The sequence below is a fragment of the Sus scrofa genome, unplaced genomic scaffold, assembly GCF_000003025.6.
Source record: "Sus scrofa isolate TJ Tabasco breed Duroc unplaced genomic scaffold, Sscrofa11.1 Contig2409, whole genome shotgun sequence".
Taxonomy (NCBI): domain Eukaryota; kingdom Metazoa; phylum Chordata; class Mammalia; order Artiodactyla; family Suidae; genus Sus; species Sus scrofa.
The window spans coordinates 15,146-33,930 of NW_018085086.1; the positions used below are offsets into that span (position 1 = coordinate 15,146).

The 18,785-nt window shown below is 39.8% G+C and overlaps 1 pseudogene; it reads left to right on the forward strand.

Moving 5' to 3' along the window:
* The first annotated feature begins 7,704 nt into the window (after nucleotides 1-7,704).
* Nucleotides 7,705-18,467, forward strand: LOC110258571 (annotated as a pseudogene).
* The last annotated feature ends 318 nt before the right edge of the window (nucleotides 18,468-18,785 follow it).

The following is an 18,785-nucleotide window of genomic DNA, read 5'->3' on the forward strand; positions in this document are numbered from 1 at the left end:
AAATACATTAAGTATGTTTATTAAATTACTAAAGTATAATTATTAAAGTATTAAAGTATTGAAGTATTAAATTATTAAAGTATAATTATTAAAGTATAATTGATTTACAATGTGCCAATTTCTGTTGTACAGCAAAGTTACCAGTCATACCTATATATATACATTCTCTTTCTTATATTATCCTCCATCATGGGCTATCCCAAGTGACTGAATGTAGTTCTCTGTACTATACAATAGGGCCTCATTTTATATTCTAAATATAATAGTTGGCATCTACTAACCCAAAACAGCCAGTGCATCCCACTCCACCCCACCTTAGCAACCACAAGTCTGTTCTCTATACCTGTGAGTCTCATTCTGTTTTGTAGATAGGTTCATTTGTGTCATATTCTAGATTCCACATATAAGTAGTATCATGTTGTCTTTGTCTTTCTCTTCCAGACTTACTTTACTGAGAATCTCTAGTTGCAACCATGTTGCTGCAAATGGCATTAATTTGTTTTTTTTTATGGCTGAGTAGTATCCCTTGTATATATATACCACATCTTTTTTTTTTTCTTCTTAAAGACTGCACCTGTGGCATATGGAGATTCCCAAGCTAGGGGTCCAATTTTAGCTGTAGCGGCCAACCTATGCCAGAGCCACGGCAATGCCATATCCGAGCTGCATCTCCGCATACACCATAGCTCAAGGAAATGTTGGATCCTTAACCCACTGAGCAAGGCTAGGGATCGAACCTGCCACCTCATGGTTCCTAGTTGATTTCTTTCCACTGAGCCACGATAGGAAGTCTGACAACTTCTTAATCTATTTGTCTGTCAGTGATGACATTTAGGTTGCTTCCATGTCTTGGCTATTACGAAAAATGATTCTATGAATATAGGGGTACGTATATCTTTTTGAGTTTTAGTTTTGTCTGGATATATGCCCAGGAGTTGGATTGTTGGATCATATGGTAGTTCTCTCTTCAGCTTCCTGAGGAACCTCTATACCTGTTTTCTATAGGGGTTGTACCAATTTACATGACCACCAAGTGTGTAGGAGTGTTCTTTTTCTCCGCATCCTCATCAGCACTTGTTATTTGTAGATTTGTCAAATGCATTTTTGAGCCTCTTTTCTCTCTGTTCCCTTTCTGGAACTCCTGTTATGCATAGGTTGGCATGCTTTATATTATCCCATAGATCTCTTATATTGTTTCTTTCTTTTTTTTTAATTTATCTTTCTGCCTGCTATTCTGATTGGGTTATTTCCATTGTTATATCTTCTAGATAACATATCCATTCTTCTGCATTATTTAATATGGTATTCATTGCTTTTAGCCTTGTTGTTATCACAGCCCTTGAATTGTCTAATTTTTATTGGTTCCTTTTTTGTTTCTAGTTCCTTGTTACAGTGACCTACATCTCTAGTGAATCTTTCTTAATTACTTTAACATCTTTGTTACCTTCTCTCTTTTTTTGGCTTTTAGGGCCACACCCATGGTTTATTGTAGATCCCAGCCTAAAGGTTAAATCAGAACTGTACCTGCTGGAGTATGCCACAGCCACAGCAATGTGGGATCAGAGCTGATTGGCAACTGCCCTTTGGAACTCAAGGAAGATTATGGAGGCTGAAGATTATTCCCTAAAAAAAGAAATGGAGGACACAGAAAGACTTGTGTGCCCAGGACCCCCACAGGGCCCTGCTAGGGTACACCGCCTGGCTAGGATTTTGGAGTGGGAACTGCTGCAATATGGCAGCTGTCAATGTTTGTCTATCTCTGCCCTGATTGCTGGCAATCCAACACTCACACACTCCTGAAGAACAGAGTCCAAGTCCTTCCTACTCTACTATCTGTCCTTGCAGATGGTCCCAGGCAGCAGAGGGGGTTCTTAGGGGTTTCTTAGGGTGAGGGAATATTTTCTCTTTCACAGCACCCTCCCAGGGATGCTGGTCCCATCCAGACACCTCTGTTTTCTTCCTCCGACCCAGTCATGTGGATCTTTCTTGTAGCTCTGCTGGTATAATAGATCTACCAGTTTTCATTTGGGTTTCTGTTAGAACTGTTCCATATTGAGATATATTTTGGATGTGTTTGGTTGTGGGAAGTGGCACAAGTGAGGTCTATGTCCTTCTCTTTGCCATTTTGTGGAAGGTCCTGACACTACTCCTTTTTTTGTCTATTTTTTTTTTTTAGGACTACACCAACAGCATATAGAAATTCTCAGGCTAGGGGTCGATTTGGAGCTGCATCTGCCAGCTATGCCACAGCCATAGCAATGCCAGAACCAAGTCATCATATGCTACCTACACTGCAACTCACCATATTGCTGGATCCTTCACCCACTGAGCAAGGGCAAGGATCGAGCCTGCATCCTCATAGTTACTAGTTGGGTTCATTACCACAGAGCCACAATGTGAACTCTCCTGACTACTCTTTTTTTATGTTTATATAGTGTGACCTTGACCAGATTGATGGCAGGGACTGAACACAATTATCTGCAGAGTCAAATGTAACACAGTGAAGGCAGATATTAGGCACAGCTGTGCTTCTTAACATTAAATTATTTACCTAAGTATAATAAATAAGAAGTGTCTAAAAAATAAATAGAGGTATTATTTTGTTCTTTTTATGGCTGAGTAATATTCCATTGTGTACATATACCACATCTTCCTAATCCAGTCTTCTGTCGATGGACATTTGGGTTGTTTCCAGCTCTTCGCTATTGTGAATAGTGCTGCAATGAACATGCAGGTGCATGTGTCTTTTTTAAGGAAACTTTTGTCCAGATATATACCCAAGAGTGGGATTTCTGGGTCATATGGTAGTTCTATGTATAGATTTCTAAGGTACCTCAATACAGTTCTCCATAGTGGCTGTACCAGCTTACATTCCCACCAACAGTGCAGGAGGGTTCCCTTTTCTCCACAGCCCCTCCAGCATTTGCTATTTGTGGACTTATTAATGATAGGCCATTCTGACTGGTGTGAGGTGGTATCTCATGGTAGTTTTGATTTGCATTTCTCTAATAATCAGGGATGTGGAGCATTTTTTCATGTGCTTGTTGGCCATATGTACATCTTCCTTGGAGAAATGTCTATTCAGGTCTTTTGTCCATTTTTCCATTGGGTCGTTGGCTTTTTTGCTCTTGAGTTGTGTAACTTGTTTGTATTTTCTAGAGGTTAAGCCCTTATCAATTGCATCATTTGAAACTATTTTCTCCCATTCTTTAAATTGTTTTTTGTTTTCTTTTTGGTTTCTTTTGCCATGCAAAAGCTTTTCAGTTTGATTAGGTCCCATTGGTTTGTTTTTGCCCTTATTTTATTTTGCTTTGGGAGACTCTCCTGAGAAAATATTCATAATGTCAATGTCAGAGAATGTTTTGCCTATGTTTTTCTCCAGGAGTTTGATGGTGTCTTGTCTTATATTTAGGTCTTTCAGCCATTTTGAGTTTATTTTCGTGCATGGTGTGAGGCTGCATTCAAGATTCATCAATTTGCATGCAGCTGTACAGGTTTCCCAGCAATGTTTCCTGAATAAACCATATTTTTCCCATGTCATGTTATTGTCTCCTTTGTGAAAATTAATTGACCATAGTTGTCTGTGTTTATTTCTAGGTTCTCTATTCTGTTCCATTGGTCTGTATGTCTGTTTTGATACCAGTACCACACTGTCTTGATGACTGTGGCTTTGTAATGTTGCCTGAAGTCTGAGAGAATTATATATCCTGCTTTGTTTTTTTTCCTCAGGATTGCTTTGGTGATTCTTTTTTTTGTGTGGTTCCATATAAAGTTTTGGATTGTTTGTTCTAGTTCTGTGAAAAATGTCATGGGTCATTTGATAGGGATTGCATTGAATCTGTCGATTGCTTTGGGTAGTATGGCCATTTTTACAATATTAATTTTCCAACCCAGGAGCATGGGATATCTTTCCATTTCTTTCCATCTTCTTTAATTTCTTGGATTAATGTTTTATACTTCTTGGCATATCAGTCAGTTTTTACCTCCTTGGTCAGGTGTATTCCCAGGTATTTTATTTTTTGGGGTGCAATGTTAAAGGGTACTTTATTTCTGTATTCCTTTTCTAATATTTCTTTGTTAGTATACAGACACATGACTTATTTCTGAAAGTTAATATTATATCCTGCTACTTTGCTGAATTTGTTGATCAGTGCAATTAATTTTGGGGTTGAGTCCTTATGGTTTTCTATGTAAAGTATCATGTCATCTGCATACAGTGACAGTTTTATCACTTCTCCTCCTATTTGGATTCCCTTTATTTCTTTTGTTTGTCTAATTGCTGTGGCCAGGACTTCCAAAACGATGTTGAAGAGCAGTGGTGAGAGTGGGCATCCCTGTCTTGCTCCAGATTATAGTGAGAAGGCTTTCAGCTTTTCTCCACTGAGTATTACATTTACTGTGGGTTTTTCATAAATGGCTTTGATTATGTTAAGGAATGTTCCCTCTGTACCCACTTTGGTGAGAGTTTTTATCACAAATGGATGTTGGACTTTGTCAAATGCTTTTTCTGCATCTATTGAGATGATCATATGGTTTTTGACTTTTCTTTTGTTAATGTGGTGTATGGCATTTGATTGATTTGCATTTATTGAACCATCCTTGTGAACTTGGGATGTACGATCTTTTTGATATGTTGTTGGATTTGGATGGCTAAAATTTTATTGAGAATTTTTACAACCATATTCATCAAAGGTATTGGACAATAGTTTTCTTTTTTTGTGGTATCTTTGTCTGGTTTTGCAATTTAACATTTATACATTCAATATTTTTATTTTTCCCAGGAACTCTTGCTTCTCTAGTCATCTCTATGAATTCCTAGAGAGAGAAAAAAGTGTATGGTTTCTTTTTGTTTATCCTCAGAACCCCTATGGGGTATCTTTCTCTAACAGTCATGACAGGGTTAAGATTCATATAATAAAATCTGAAGTTTGAAATTTTCTATAAATAATAAAGGGGTTATAAAAATAGGGTAGAAATTTCTCAATTGCACATCAAACCCTGAGTGTGAAAAGATTCCTAGTTCTTTCAAGAATACTCACATATGAGGAGAATTGAGAAAAGCATAAAGCAAATCACTAAATTACTACATAAACACCAACATCTATATTTCAGATACTCCATGTCTCCAACACTACTTTTTGGTGGTGGCCCTAATATCTGATCCCCTCTATGCACTATGCTATTGATAGGGATAGAGGAGGGTTATTCAATAATCAGTTTAAAATTCCCACTAGGGCTTTAAAGACAGGAAGGGAATTTTAAGGGAGTTTGGGAAACTGCTATAATCAAGTGGCCATCCAAGAAAAGAATCCAATAACCTAGCAGCAATCTACTCTATACTGATAGAATACCTGGTGTGTCTAAGCACCAGGCACCCTCAAGCCACAAAGACTGACAGTTAAAACACAAGACACTAGAAACAGGGTCTCATTCTTCTTATACGAAGTCAAGGAGTTATTGTCCTCCAAGAGTAATATTTTTGCATGTAGCAAGACAGAAATATAGGTGAAGGGGAAAAGCTAGGGAAAGGGGGGTGTTAGAATGAATCCTGAGATGAATTACCATATTTTAGTATGTAACACCACCCTATTACTTATATCCACAGAGCCAAGACAATCCTAGTTGATCACATAGGGTCAAAAGGGAACCAATGATGTAAGCCTTGACATCTGCACAAGAAAGAAGAAGAGGTGGTCTTCTCCCCTCCCCACTCTTCTTTTGCATCTAAAAATAAAGTCCTGTGGATCCTGGGGCAGAACCTTCTCACCTGCCCTGTTTGCCTTTTTCACAAGCATTCTGTGCTGATGAACTCATTCTTTGCCTGCCACTTTGCCTCTGGCTGGATCCTTTCTGTGCCAAGAGAGAAGGACTTGGCTTCACTAAGGCCTGACATGAGGTGAGTGGTTTCAATTAAAGACAGGGAATGCCCTTCAAGGCGGTTGATAACAAACTCAACTAATATCCGTGAGGATGCTGGTTTGATTTCTGGCCCTGCTCAGTGGGTTAGGGATCTGGGTTTGCTGCAAGCTGCAGTGTAGGTCACAGATGCAGCTTGAATCTGGCAGTTACTGTGGCTGTGGCATATGCCGGCAGCTGCAGCTCTGATTTTACTCCTAACCATGGAACTTCTGTATTCCATGGATGCAGCCTTGGAAAGGCAAAAATAAAATAAAATAAAACATGAAAATAATAAGGTAGTGTGGGATTTCCTGTTGTGGCTCAGTGATATGAACCTGACTAGTATCCATGACAATCTGGGTTCCCTGGCTTCACTCTGTGTGTTAAGAAGCCAGGAGTGCCATGAGCTGTAGTGAAGGTGGCAGATGGTGCTTGGATCTTGTGTTGCTGTTACTGCGGTAAGGCCTGGGGCTGCAGTTCTGATTCAACCCTAGTGTAACAAAACAGGACCCGTGAGAACTTTCCAAGTAGACCCCCACTCATGCCCCTCACTTGGCCTTTTTATCTATAGAAAAACTTTAGTCAAAGAAACAATTTAATCAGAAAAGTGGAAAAATAAGTAGAAGAAAGAAAACCATGATATTAATTCAGGCATTCACAAAATCAAAGACCTTCAGTTCTCAAAGACTATAAATAATAGTCTAAGCCATGTCCTTGCCACTGTTTCACAGGTGCTAAAGCCCTCACCAGTAGAAGAAGTCACCTGTATGTTGCCCACAAGCATGTAGTCCCCAGACTAGCTGGAACCAGAAGGTTGATGACACTGACTCTCAGTTACCTCAACACCCGCCAATCAGGAAACTGACCTTAGGCTGACCATGCCCTGCTCCTCAAACAGTATCAGACTCCTCACTACCCCCTCCAAAGGGGGGTGTGGGCACAGTCTTTGAGGCACTAGCCTTCTGTGTTTTCCTCTTTGCCTGGCAATTAAAGCTACTTTTTCTGTTTCTTCCAACTCTGTCTCTGCATTTCTATTTAGCATTTGTGTACAGAGACAGCTGATATTTTGGCAACAATTGCCTGGAAACTTCCATTTGCTACTGGGGCAGCCACAAAAAAGCAAAACAAACAAACAAACAAACTAACAAACAAGCCATTGTGTTCAAGTCACAGCCTGTGGGTTTGAGTCCCCAACTGATCTTTCCTAGATTTGCGTCCCACCAGAGGAGGAGTTTGGTTTCACTATGACTTCAGTTTAATATAAATTTGCTACTCTTCAAATACCTTAAACCATCCCATACCTACCTCCATTATCTCCAAACCATTAAGACAAGGATATTCACCATGGGAGGGGGAATTGGGGGGAAAAAAAAGCAGCATATGTTACAATTCATGGCACAGACATATCTTTGGTTTTCATATATCATATCATATAAATTCATCTTCTTTTTCTTTTTTTCCTTTTTGGGGTCACAGCCATGGCCCATGGAAATTCTCAGGCTAGGGGTCGAATCCAAGCTGCAGCTTTTGGCCTACACCACAGCTCACAGCAATGCCAGATCCTTAAGCCACTGAGCATGGCCTGGGATTGAACCCACAGCTTCATGGATCTGTTGCTGAAATATTGGCTGCCTCTGTACAGTGATGCCAAATAGAAATGCAGAGACAGAGTTGGAAGAAACAAAAAAAGTAGCTTTAATTGCCAGGCAAAGAGGAAAACACAGAAGGCTAGTGCCTCAAAGACTGTACCCACACCCCCCTTTGGAGGGGGTAGTGAGGAGTCTGATACTGTTTGAGGAGCAGGGCATGGTCAGCCTAAGGTCAGTTTCCTGATTGGCGGGTGTTGAGGTAACTGAGAGTCAGTGTCATCAACCTTCTGGTTCCAGCTAGTCTGGGGACTACATGCTTGTGGGCAACATACAGGTGACTTCTTCTACTTGGTGAGGGCTTTAGCACCTGTGAAACAGTGGCAAGGACATGACTTAGACTATTATTTATAGTCTTTGAGAACTGAAGGTCTTTGATTTTGTGAATGCCTGAATTAATATCATGGTTTCTTTCTTCTACTTATTTTTCCACTTTTCTGATTAAATTGTTTCTTTGACTAAAGTTTTTCTATAGATAAAAAGGCTGGTGGAGGACATGGGTGGGGGTGTCCACTCTGGAAAGTCCTCACAGAGTCCTGCTTGTTACAATACTAGTTGGATTCATTACCCATGACCCACAATGTGAACATCCTAAATTCATTTTTACAATTTATCAGAGTTTCTCCTCCTTATATTCACTATGATAACATCAGTTTCATAATATGTTTTGCTCCAGGCTAATTACTTTAAATGCCTCAACACCCAGTCTCTCCCTCTCCTATCTGTAACTGCCATGTTCTCTCCCCTAAAAACATCCTCTGCCACTTTTCCACATACGGGTAAATAACATCTTTTCCTACATAACCAATTTGATTTGGTTTATGCTCAAGTTTTCTTCATATCATTGAATGACAACTCAAGAGCTGGGTTTGTCAGCACAGAGACCTCCAAGTCAAAGGCTGTGTAGTTAAAATTAGGATGGTTACACCACACCACCATCTAAATATATCTCACTTTATTCACTAGAAAGAAACAAATAAGCCAAAACCACATTTAAAAGTCTTCAAGAGCTAGAGTTCCCATTGTGGCCAGTGGTTAACAAAAAAGGATGCGGGTTTGATCCCTGGCCTCACTCAGTGGCTTAAGGATCTGGCATTGCCATGTGCTGTGGTGTAGGTCTCAGATGCAGCTCAGATCCAGCACTTCTGTGGCTGTGGCCTAGGCTGGAAGCTACATCTCTGATTGGAACTGTAGCCTGGGAACTTCCATATGCCATGGATGTGGCCCTAAAAAGACAAAATAAAAAAGTCTCCAGGGGCTGAGGATACAGAGACATCTAAAGGAAATCTACTATGAAGTGAGTTGATTCTTCTCTAGTTGGCAAAAACCAGAAACACTGGGGATATTTGTTCAATTTGTCCATGGAATGGCTGCAGATTGGCCTGATGTTGATGGATGGGGCTCTCAAGTTCATCAGAAACCAGGGGGTCTACTTGACACTGTACAACCAGAGCAGTAGAGTGAAGTCTGAAGAAGTACTCATTGTGATAGGGATAATTTATTCAGTAGAACTAGTGAAATGACTGTGTAGGTTAATTACACAGTAGTTGCAGATGTCCCAAAAGGGGACGACTGATGGAGAGGGAAAACTAGGGAACTTTGAGAGATCACTGTAAATTACTAATCACTCAAGAAAGTCAGCAGAATGAAGCATGCTTACCACAAATAAAAGCAGGAGATATGCCTCAGGTCATTACCCTTAGGACCAAGGTCAGGAGTTGAAGGACCACCCTTCTGCTGATTTGAATAAGCACCTTGACAGTACTAGTTTGACCTTACATGATCAAATATTCTCTTACTGGCTATGAAGGAGAAGCTAGTACTTGAAGAAAGAGGAAGAGGTGGTCTTTTCCCACTCCCCACTCCCCTTGAATTATAAAAATGCAGCCCACCTAATCCTTGGGGCAGAGCTTTCTTGCCTACCTGCTTGCATCTCTCACAAGCATCTTATCTTAATAAATCTATTTCTTGCCTGTCACTTTGTCTCTCACTGAATTCCTTCTGGGCTGGGGCACAAAGAACTTGAACCTCAGTAAGTCCAGATACCAGGTAAGTAAATCTCATTTAAAACCCTTGAGATCATGCCCCAATCTGGGTTTAGGATGGGTTCAAATCCTGGCACGTGTGTTCAAGTCCCACCCTGTGCAATGGCTGTGTTAAAGTCATATGTGTTGTCAGTTTCAAATGGAGAGGAAGGTCTGCCTATTTGCTGTTGTGTCTCCAGGGAATTTGTGTGGAGAACATGGATAGTGGTTAGGTGATTTGTGCCTATGCTGAAAAGCAGATGCACTTGACTTGAGACTCCAAGTGCTTGGAGCACAAAGTTCTTATAGCAGATGAGACCTGTGTGGTGGGCAGTATGTGAGATGCTCTTTCAGATCCCAACTCCTGGTTTTCATGCCTTGTATATTTTCCTGTCATTAAGTGTGAGCTGGATATAGTGACTCCCTTCCAACAATGAGGATCTGGAAGAAATATTGGGAAGTCACTTCAGGGAACAGAGTGAAAGGAAATCTGGCTTTATTCTTGCTGCTTCTCTCTCACTCTCTCAGTTGCTCACCATCATGGACCTCCAACTGCCTTACCAGGAGGCTCATGTGTCAATGAGATGTGCGAATTCTCTGGGCAATAGCCTGTGAACATGTGAATCCTCCTAGCAGCCTTGTGAGAGACCTTGGAAGTAGAGTAGCAACCAGTTTTTGTACATGGTCACCAGTTAAGTCTCAGAGATAGAGTTTTGGGTGAAAAGTTTTATTGCTTTTCCAGGCAATGGAGGCCACAGAAGGCTAAGGCCCTCAAAACGTGTCCTCCCTTGAGAGGAGAGAGAAAGCGATTTTATGGTGTAGCTCAAAAAAAAAAAAAAAAAAAAAAAACCAAAAAACAAAAAACAGGGCTGTTGATAAGGATTGGGATGCCTGCATTCTTCTCATTTCAGAGATCATTTCAAAGTCATCAAGGCCAGAGTCAGGTGGTCTGGTGACAATTTCTGATGGTCTTTGGGATTATTGCACCCGACCTTCTCTCTTCAGTGAAGATTGTTCCCAAAGGAAGGGGGTGTTACAGGGAGTGTTTCAAAGGTAAGGAAAACACCAGGTTCAATATATAACTCTCACTAAGTAATGTTGGTGGTATAATGGTGAGCATAGCTGCCTTCCAACATAATCCTCACTATAAAGTAACCCTTAGTAAAAGAAAGCATTAAGCAAGGAAGAAATCATTTGTGAAAACCCACTTGGAGTAAGTTCATGGCTGAAGGCAGGACATAACATCAAAGAGACTGTTTTATCTAGTTTTTAGCCATTACATTAAGTCCTAAACAGTAACTCTTGAGTCAGCCTTTTGAGACTGAGGGGATGCCTGGGAAGCTAAAGGGAAAAGGCTTTTATTTGAAAGCAGAAGGACTCGGGGCACGGAGACAGTTTCAGAAGTGGGTCCCTACCAGTCAAGGCTTGAGCAGACACCTTGATCACAACTTTCTGGAAAGCCCTCTGAGATAGTGAAATAAAATGTCATTTACCAATGAATATGTAAAAGTCAATCATTTTCTCATACGCCAGCATAATTCAATTAGAGAAAACCGTTAGAACTGAAGATGCATTCAAAACAGCAAAATCCCTGTAAATCTCCATCATATCAAATGCCAACTCAAGTAAGGGCTAAGGAAAGGAAAATAAGAAGTCACCCTTAGTTCCCTGGTGGTATACTTGGTTAAGGAGTCTGGTTGCCACTGTTGTGGCTCAGGTTGCAACTGCAGCACGGTTCAATCCCTGGCCCTGGAACTTCTTCACACTGTGGGCATGGCCAAAAAAAGAAAAGAAGTTATCTTTAGAGACACATAATTAACTGAGACAATAAAAATAGTATCACATTCTGGTATAGAAAACCTAAAGCTGCATAGATCTCAAGCTTGACACAATAGAGTTACAGTTATCAAATCACCATTGAGGGGTTACACTGGCAAAAAGATTTGAATTTTATGTTAAGATCATAACTTGGAAGTAAAAGCTAAGGCATACAGTTGAATTTCCTCCTGAGGAGAGGAAGGACTCCGAACCTCCCAAGGACATTCACTTTTTTCTTTTTTCTCTTCCATTAATATTAGAAAGTCTCCAGAGAATGATGCAACATGGACCAATTGGCTAATTATGAGCTTCGTGCCTTAAGCCTTAAGGTCACACCATTGTAAATATCTGGCCAGATCTTCACATCCATTAGTTTCCCAGTTTTAACATGTGGCTCCACACCTGTTGTCTCCTCCCTTCATGGGCACCTGCACCAGAAGGTCCAGCCAGAGTCTGTCTTCCTGCCAGTCCTGAGGAGGGACCTGAGATTCAGCCACACCACAGGAGAGGGCAGTGAATCTGTACTCCTTGGTCATGGTCCAGCCGAGATGCAGCCCAGCCCAGTAAGTGCTGAGGGGAGAGAGTGATTGATGGAGGGATGGTTAGGAGCATGATTTCCTCCTCAGCAAGATGAGATAGACAGAAACCAGGACAGCGATATACAAAATTTCAGTTCCAAGACCTAGGACAATTATATTATTATTTCTGGCAGGTGTGAGTGCTCCCATTCTGAGGTCTGCTTCCATCCCACTGGCTCTGGCTAGTATTTCCCCAAACATAGCAGCAAAGGGGTCTCCCTAAACTTCTCCCTAAGCATTTCAAGGGATCATGAAAGCAATGATGAGGATGATGTTAACTATAATAACATCGTCTACTGTTGTTGAGGGCTTCCTAAGTGCCAAGCTCAGAGGTATATTTTATGAATCTTGTTTGCTTTCACTGCACATAACTGTTCTCAAACTATATATTTTATTTTATTTATTTATTTTACAGCTGTACCTGCAGCATATAGAAGCCCCTGGGCTGGGGGTTGAATCAGAGCTGCAGCTGCAGATCTATACCACAGACACAGCAACACTAGATCCGAGCCACATCTGCAACCTATGCTCCAGTCTATGGCAATGCTGGATCCTTAACCCACTGAGTGAGGCCAGAGATCAAACCACATCCTCACAGAGACTATGTCAGGTCCTTAACTGGCAGAGCCACAATGGGAACTTCATTTTTATTTTACTAAGAGGAAAGGAGCACAGGATTTGATGTAACTTGTGCCACGTCATGTGTTAGAAAGGATTGAACCCAGGTTTGAAGCCAGTCATTCTGGGCAGACTGACTCCAGACACAGAGAACCTGGGAAGGCCAAACATCATGTCACTTCCCTGTCATGCCAGCTAGAGACTCTCTGATTACTATGCCCTTTCCTTTAGAGTTTTCAGGAGGTCACCCTGGAGGACAGAACCTAGCACTTCCTGCATGGACTGTAGGAAGTATGGCTGAGATCATAGGATAAATCAGGGCAGATCTCATCTTGACCCTACTCCTGCATTATGTTTCAACTGTCCAGTGTCTCCCCCATTTTATACTCAGCCTACTCAATCAAAAAGGGAGACATAAAGTCTCAGAGTCCAAACAAACACTGAACCCCATTTGAAACAATGTACTCAATTTAGGGAATTCCTATTGTGGCTCAGGGGGTTATGAACCAGATATACTGTCCATGAGGATACAGGTTCAATGCCTGGCCTTGCTCAGTGGGTTAGGGATCCAGGGTTGCCACAAGCTGTAGGTGTAAGTTGCAGATGCAGCTCAGACCCAGCATTGCTGTGGCTGTGGTGTTGGTCTGGCAGCTGCAGTTCTGATTAGATTCCTTGCCTGGGAACTTCCATATGCTGCAGGTGTGTCTGTAAAAAGAAAAAATAAACAATGATGTACTTATTTTAACTACTAAATTTTGGGAGTTCCTACGTGGTTCAGCAGAAACAAATCTGACTAGTATCAATGAAGATTCAGGTTCTATCCCTGGCCTCGCTTAGTGGGTCAGGGACACGGCATTGCCATGAGCTGTGGTGTAGGTCACAGATGCAACTCATATCTGGTGTTGTCCCCCCAAAATAAATAAATAAACAAAAATTTTTAAAAATAAAAAATAAAGTTAAGTAATGTTTTTAAACATTGAACATTTAAAAAACATACTTCAGATACGTCTGTGCTTAGACCCCTGTCTCACTGCTTAAAACATTCAGAATGTCTGGAAACAGTGAAACTTTGTGCATGGGACTCAGACTGGCAACTTATATTTGAATTCTGTGTTCATCATTTATTGTTAGTGTGTTATGTGGCAATTTTTTAGTTTATCTGAGACAGGATTTTCAGATGAGTGATTCCTAGTTGATATAAATCCACTGAGTTAGGATGAAATAAGTAATGGATGCTCTTTATGCAGTGCATATATGATAGATGCATAATGAAAGGAAAAATAAATTTTAGGTATTTTGTTACCAATGGTAAGGCTAATTCTCATGTCATTTGACTTAAACACCTGGTAACCTGATGTTATGGCTTCCCTATAGCCCTGATAGGACATTTCATTTTTGTTTCTACAAATACATTCTTCACATATGAAGAGAAATGACTTAGTCCCATTCATTTTTGATTTTCCAGACCCTATAATTTATTGGCACAAATGAGGCATCAAGAATAAAAAATTCCCAGTTAAGTATGGGAAAAAAAAACAAAAAAGCTTCTATTTTTCATAGAGACAAGGTGTTGGCAATAGAGCTTCCAAACAGTGGCCCATTCATGCCATTGTTTTTCTATTCAGGAAAGTTATACAGAACTAGACACAAAATCAAATAAAGCTTCTTTGTTGTGAGGTCATAAATTTTCCATGGGACCTATTATTTTTCACTTAATAGCAAGAGCCAATGTAGAGATTTCTATAACTAGTGTGGGGGGGGGAGTGGTCAGAAAATAAGAGGATAAGGCATCTTACTACCTGAGCTGAGAAACATTTTAGGATTTCATGTCATCCATGCCCCCGTGCCCTAAGACAGGAAAGGTTTTGACCTGTCTGCTATATAATCCACAAAACATTACTAAATGTTTAAGATTGTATTTCATTACTAAACTCACTATCCCAATAATGATTGAAATTCTTTATTAAAAATGTTCAAACATTTATTTTGTTCCAAACTTCCCTTAGATACCATACACGGCGTAGAGGTGAGCGTTAGACTCCCCATTTCCAAGAAGGAAAAGAATTCTAGAGAGGAGGAGAGATTTACGCACACTCTTCATAGAGGGGATGAAAGACCCAGGACTCAAATGTTGATGTGTTTATTCCTGCACCAGCTCTCAGTCACCTCCAGTGTAGCTAATTAGAATATTTTTTCTAAACTACTTTGGTCCTAATTGTGAAATGAAGGTAGAAGGATTGATTTATCCTCTTATGGTTCAGTGAGACCACTTGTGAATTACAGGAAAGAGGCAGTAGTTTACAGGGGCCATAATGGCACCATCATGGTGGATTATAGGGTTTTCTGGGAATACTTACATGTTTCAGCCCAGCATTGAAATCTAAGTTTGAAAGGATTTTCCATACAAGATGCACATACATTATAGAGCTATCATGGAATGATTATCACAAGACAGAATTCAAGGATATTTTCAAATGATACCTTAAGAACAGAGGATATAGTTGATTTTTATATTGAGATAAATATAGGCAATTAATATTAGTAAACTGAACATGCACTGATCGATAGAAAATTGAACTTATCCCAAGTTCATTCATACTTGTGTGGAGAGAGGTGTTAGAGTTTTCATACTTGTGTGGAGAGAGGTGTTAGAGTTTTCATAAGATTATTGTAAGAAGAAACTGACATAAATAATAATATAAATCATATAAAATTAACATTCAATATAATTAAAATATTTTACATTTTGTATCCTTACATTTTAGTTTATTTTTATGTATTTATTTTTTATTTTTATTCTGGCTGCTCCTGCAGCATATGGAAGTTCCCAGGCTAGGGCTTGAGCCACAGCCACTGCAGAAGCAACACCAAGTAGTTATGTTGTGAGCCACACAGGAAGTCCCCTTACATTTTAAATATATGTTAAATATGTTTTTAAAATTTATATTAAAATATATAAATATATACCTTGAATTAGATGTTTTCTTCCCTTACATAATAAGGAAGTTATATACACACACATACTGTGGAATATTATTCAGTCCGTAAAAAGAAAGAAGTCCTGCCATTTCTGACAACATGGCTGTATCTGGAACACTTTATGCTAATTGATTTACATCAGAAACAAGGACAAAATGTATGATCTCACCAGTGTGTGGAATCTAAGAAAATCAAACTTATAGAACCAGAGAATAGAACCAAAGTTGTAAGGAAGGGGTAAGGGTGGGGGAGTGCGGACATTAAAATGTCAATTTTGGTCAAAAGGTACTTTCAGTTATAAGATGAATATGTTTCAGTTGTATATTGAGGATCTAATACACATCATGGTGATTATAGTTAATAACATTTTACTGTATACTAAAAAATCTGAGAGGAGATCTACTTAATTGTTCTCATTGAGTGGTAGTAATCATGTGAGGTGGCAGATATGTTAATTAACTTGATTGTGGTAATAATTCAACTGTATATGTGTATTCAATCACCACTTTGAAAAACTTTACATTTTACAAACATATGCAATTTTCCCAACCATATTTCAATAAACTGGAAAAAAAAGGGAAAACCGAGGAAAGAGTGTTATCAGACTACTACAGGATAGCGTCCAAAAAGGAAAGCCTCACACCAGATATTTCACTAAGATTATATGGAGTCGATGCAAATCATATTGTATAAAATGAAACACATTAAGAGTTTTTCTTAAATTTCTTTTTTGTATTTTTTTTCTTTTACAGTCTCCCCTGTGTCATATGGAAGTTCCCAGGCAAGGGGTTGAATTGGAGCCACAGCTGTGACCTATGCCACAGCCACAACAACACCAGATCCAAGCCACAGCTGTGACCTACACCGCAGCTTGTGGCAATGTGGGGTCCTTAATCCACTGAGTAAGGCCAGTGATGGAACCCACATCCTCATGGAGACAACATCAGGTCCTTAACCCCCTGAGCAACAGTGGAAACTCCATTAATTTCATTGTTTAATCATGGACAGATGCTCTATACACCAATGCCTTCTTCTTAGTCATCAAGGCAGTTCAATTTTATGTACTTAACCTACACCTATTTGCCCAAATTGGAAGCATCTCAAAGCCAAAGATCCAAAGACAATAAATAACTTTAAAAAGACAACTCTGACTATTTGCATAATCACTTATTTTATGAAGGAGGGAAGACAGATAACCAAAGAAGGATAAAACTCATGAATATAACTATCATATAAAAATATTTTCAACTGTAATTTAGAATCCAGATGACACAGCTCTACCTCTTACAGTGTGTTTATAAAATTTTAGGTGAAGGCAATTGCTAAAGTTGTATTTGAATAAAGTATGATTTATTATTTAAAATTCAAATTATATTTTTTCCTAAAGGAGGAAGGATGTTTCTTGTTCTATACTTTTTTATGTAAAGATGTAGGCTGTATTTACTGTGATGCCACCATTTATAGCTCTAATATTCTTGCTCCTCTGTTGCTGTCTACTCTAGTTTCTACAAAACCAGTGTGTATAGAAAGAGATGAAAAATCAAAACCATTGAGGAAGCAGATCTAAACCAGTAGAATGTGTCACACTGAGAAATACTGCTGAAGGTACTAAGGTGTGTGACCTTACACATGAATTGCTTGCATCCAGAATATGCACTGTGTGCCAGTGCTGGGTGCCGAGTTTTGTATTTCCTTTTCTTCCCAACCCTCTTTTCTCGAATTTTTCTTGTGGTAATTGATTTACAATGTCAAGTAAATTTCTGCTATATAGCAAAATGACCCGGTTATACATATATACATACATATGTATATATATATATATATATATATATATATATATTATTTTTCTTATAATATTTTCTATCATGTTCCATCACAAGTGATTGGATATAGTTCCCTGTGCTATACAGCAGGACCTCATTGCTTATCCATCCCCCAAATACAATAGTGTTTTCTTTTAAAAAAGGTGTCCAATACATAGACCTGGAAATCTAACAAGTGCCTCAGAATTCTTGCTCCTGGGCTTCTCAGAGGATCCAGACCTGCATCCCTTCCTCTTTGTCCTGTTCCTGTCCATGTACCTGGTCACCATGTTGGGGAACCTGCTCATCATCCTGGCTGTTGTCTCTGACCCCCACCTTCACACCCCCATGTACTTCTTCCTCTCCATCCTGTCCTTGGCTGACATGGGTTTCGTCTCCACCACTGTCCCCAAAATGATTTTGGACATCCCAACTCACAGCAGAGTCATCTCCTATGCAGGATGCCTGACACAGATGTCTATTTTCATCCTTTTTGGAAGTATGGATGGTACTCTACTAACTGTGATGGCCTATGACAGGTTTGTGGCCATCTGTCACCCACTGCACTACGTGGTCATCGTGAACCCACGCTTCTGTTGCTTCTTAGTTTTAGTGTCTTTTTTCATCAGCCTTTTGGACTCCCAGGTGCACAATTGGATTGTGTTACAACTTACCTGCTTCAAGGATGTGGAAATTTCCAATTTCTTCTGTGATCCTTCTCTACTCCTCAGGCTAGCCTGTTCTGATACCCTTACCAATAACATTATCACATATTTTGTTGGTGCCAGTTTTGCTGCTATTCCTTTTTCAGCAATCTTTTTCTCTTACTATAAAATTCTTTCCTCCATTCTGAGAGTCCCCTCATCAGGTGGGAGGCACAAAGCCTTCTCCACCTGTGGGTCTCACCTGGCAGGTGTTTGCTTGTTTTATGGAACAGGCCTTGGGGTGTATCTCAGTTCATCCATCTCACATTCTCCCAGGAAGGATGCAGTGGCCTCCGTGGTGTACACTGTGGTCACCCCCATGGTGAACCCCTTCATCTACAGTCTGAGGAACAGAGACATCAAAAGGGCTATGAGGAGGTTCCTTGGCCAAACAATCTAATCTCAATATCTGTGGAGTGTATGTTGAAAAACTAAACATGTAGACTTCACATTCTACTTCTCTTTGCTATGGACCAATTATTTTAAATGCATCAAAACCCTGTCTCTCCCCCTAATAGCCACCTCTGCATGTAGGCCATGTGCTTGTCCCTACATATACCTGCCATCACTTATCCCCACACAGTAAATAATATCTATTCTTCCATATCCAATTTAATTTGGTATATATTAAAGTTTTCTCATGTCACTTGAATATAAACCAAGAGCTGAAATCCTCAACAGAGATATCTCTAAGTCAGGAAGCTAGTGTATATATTAT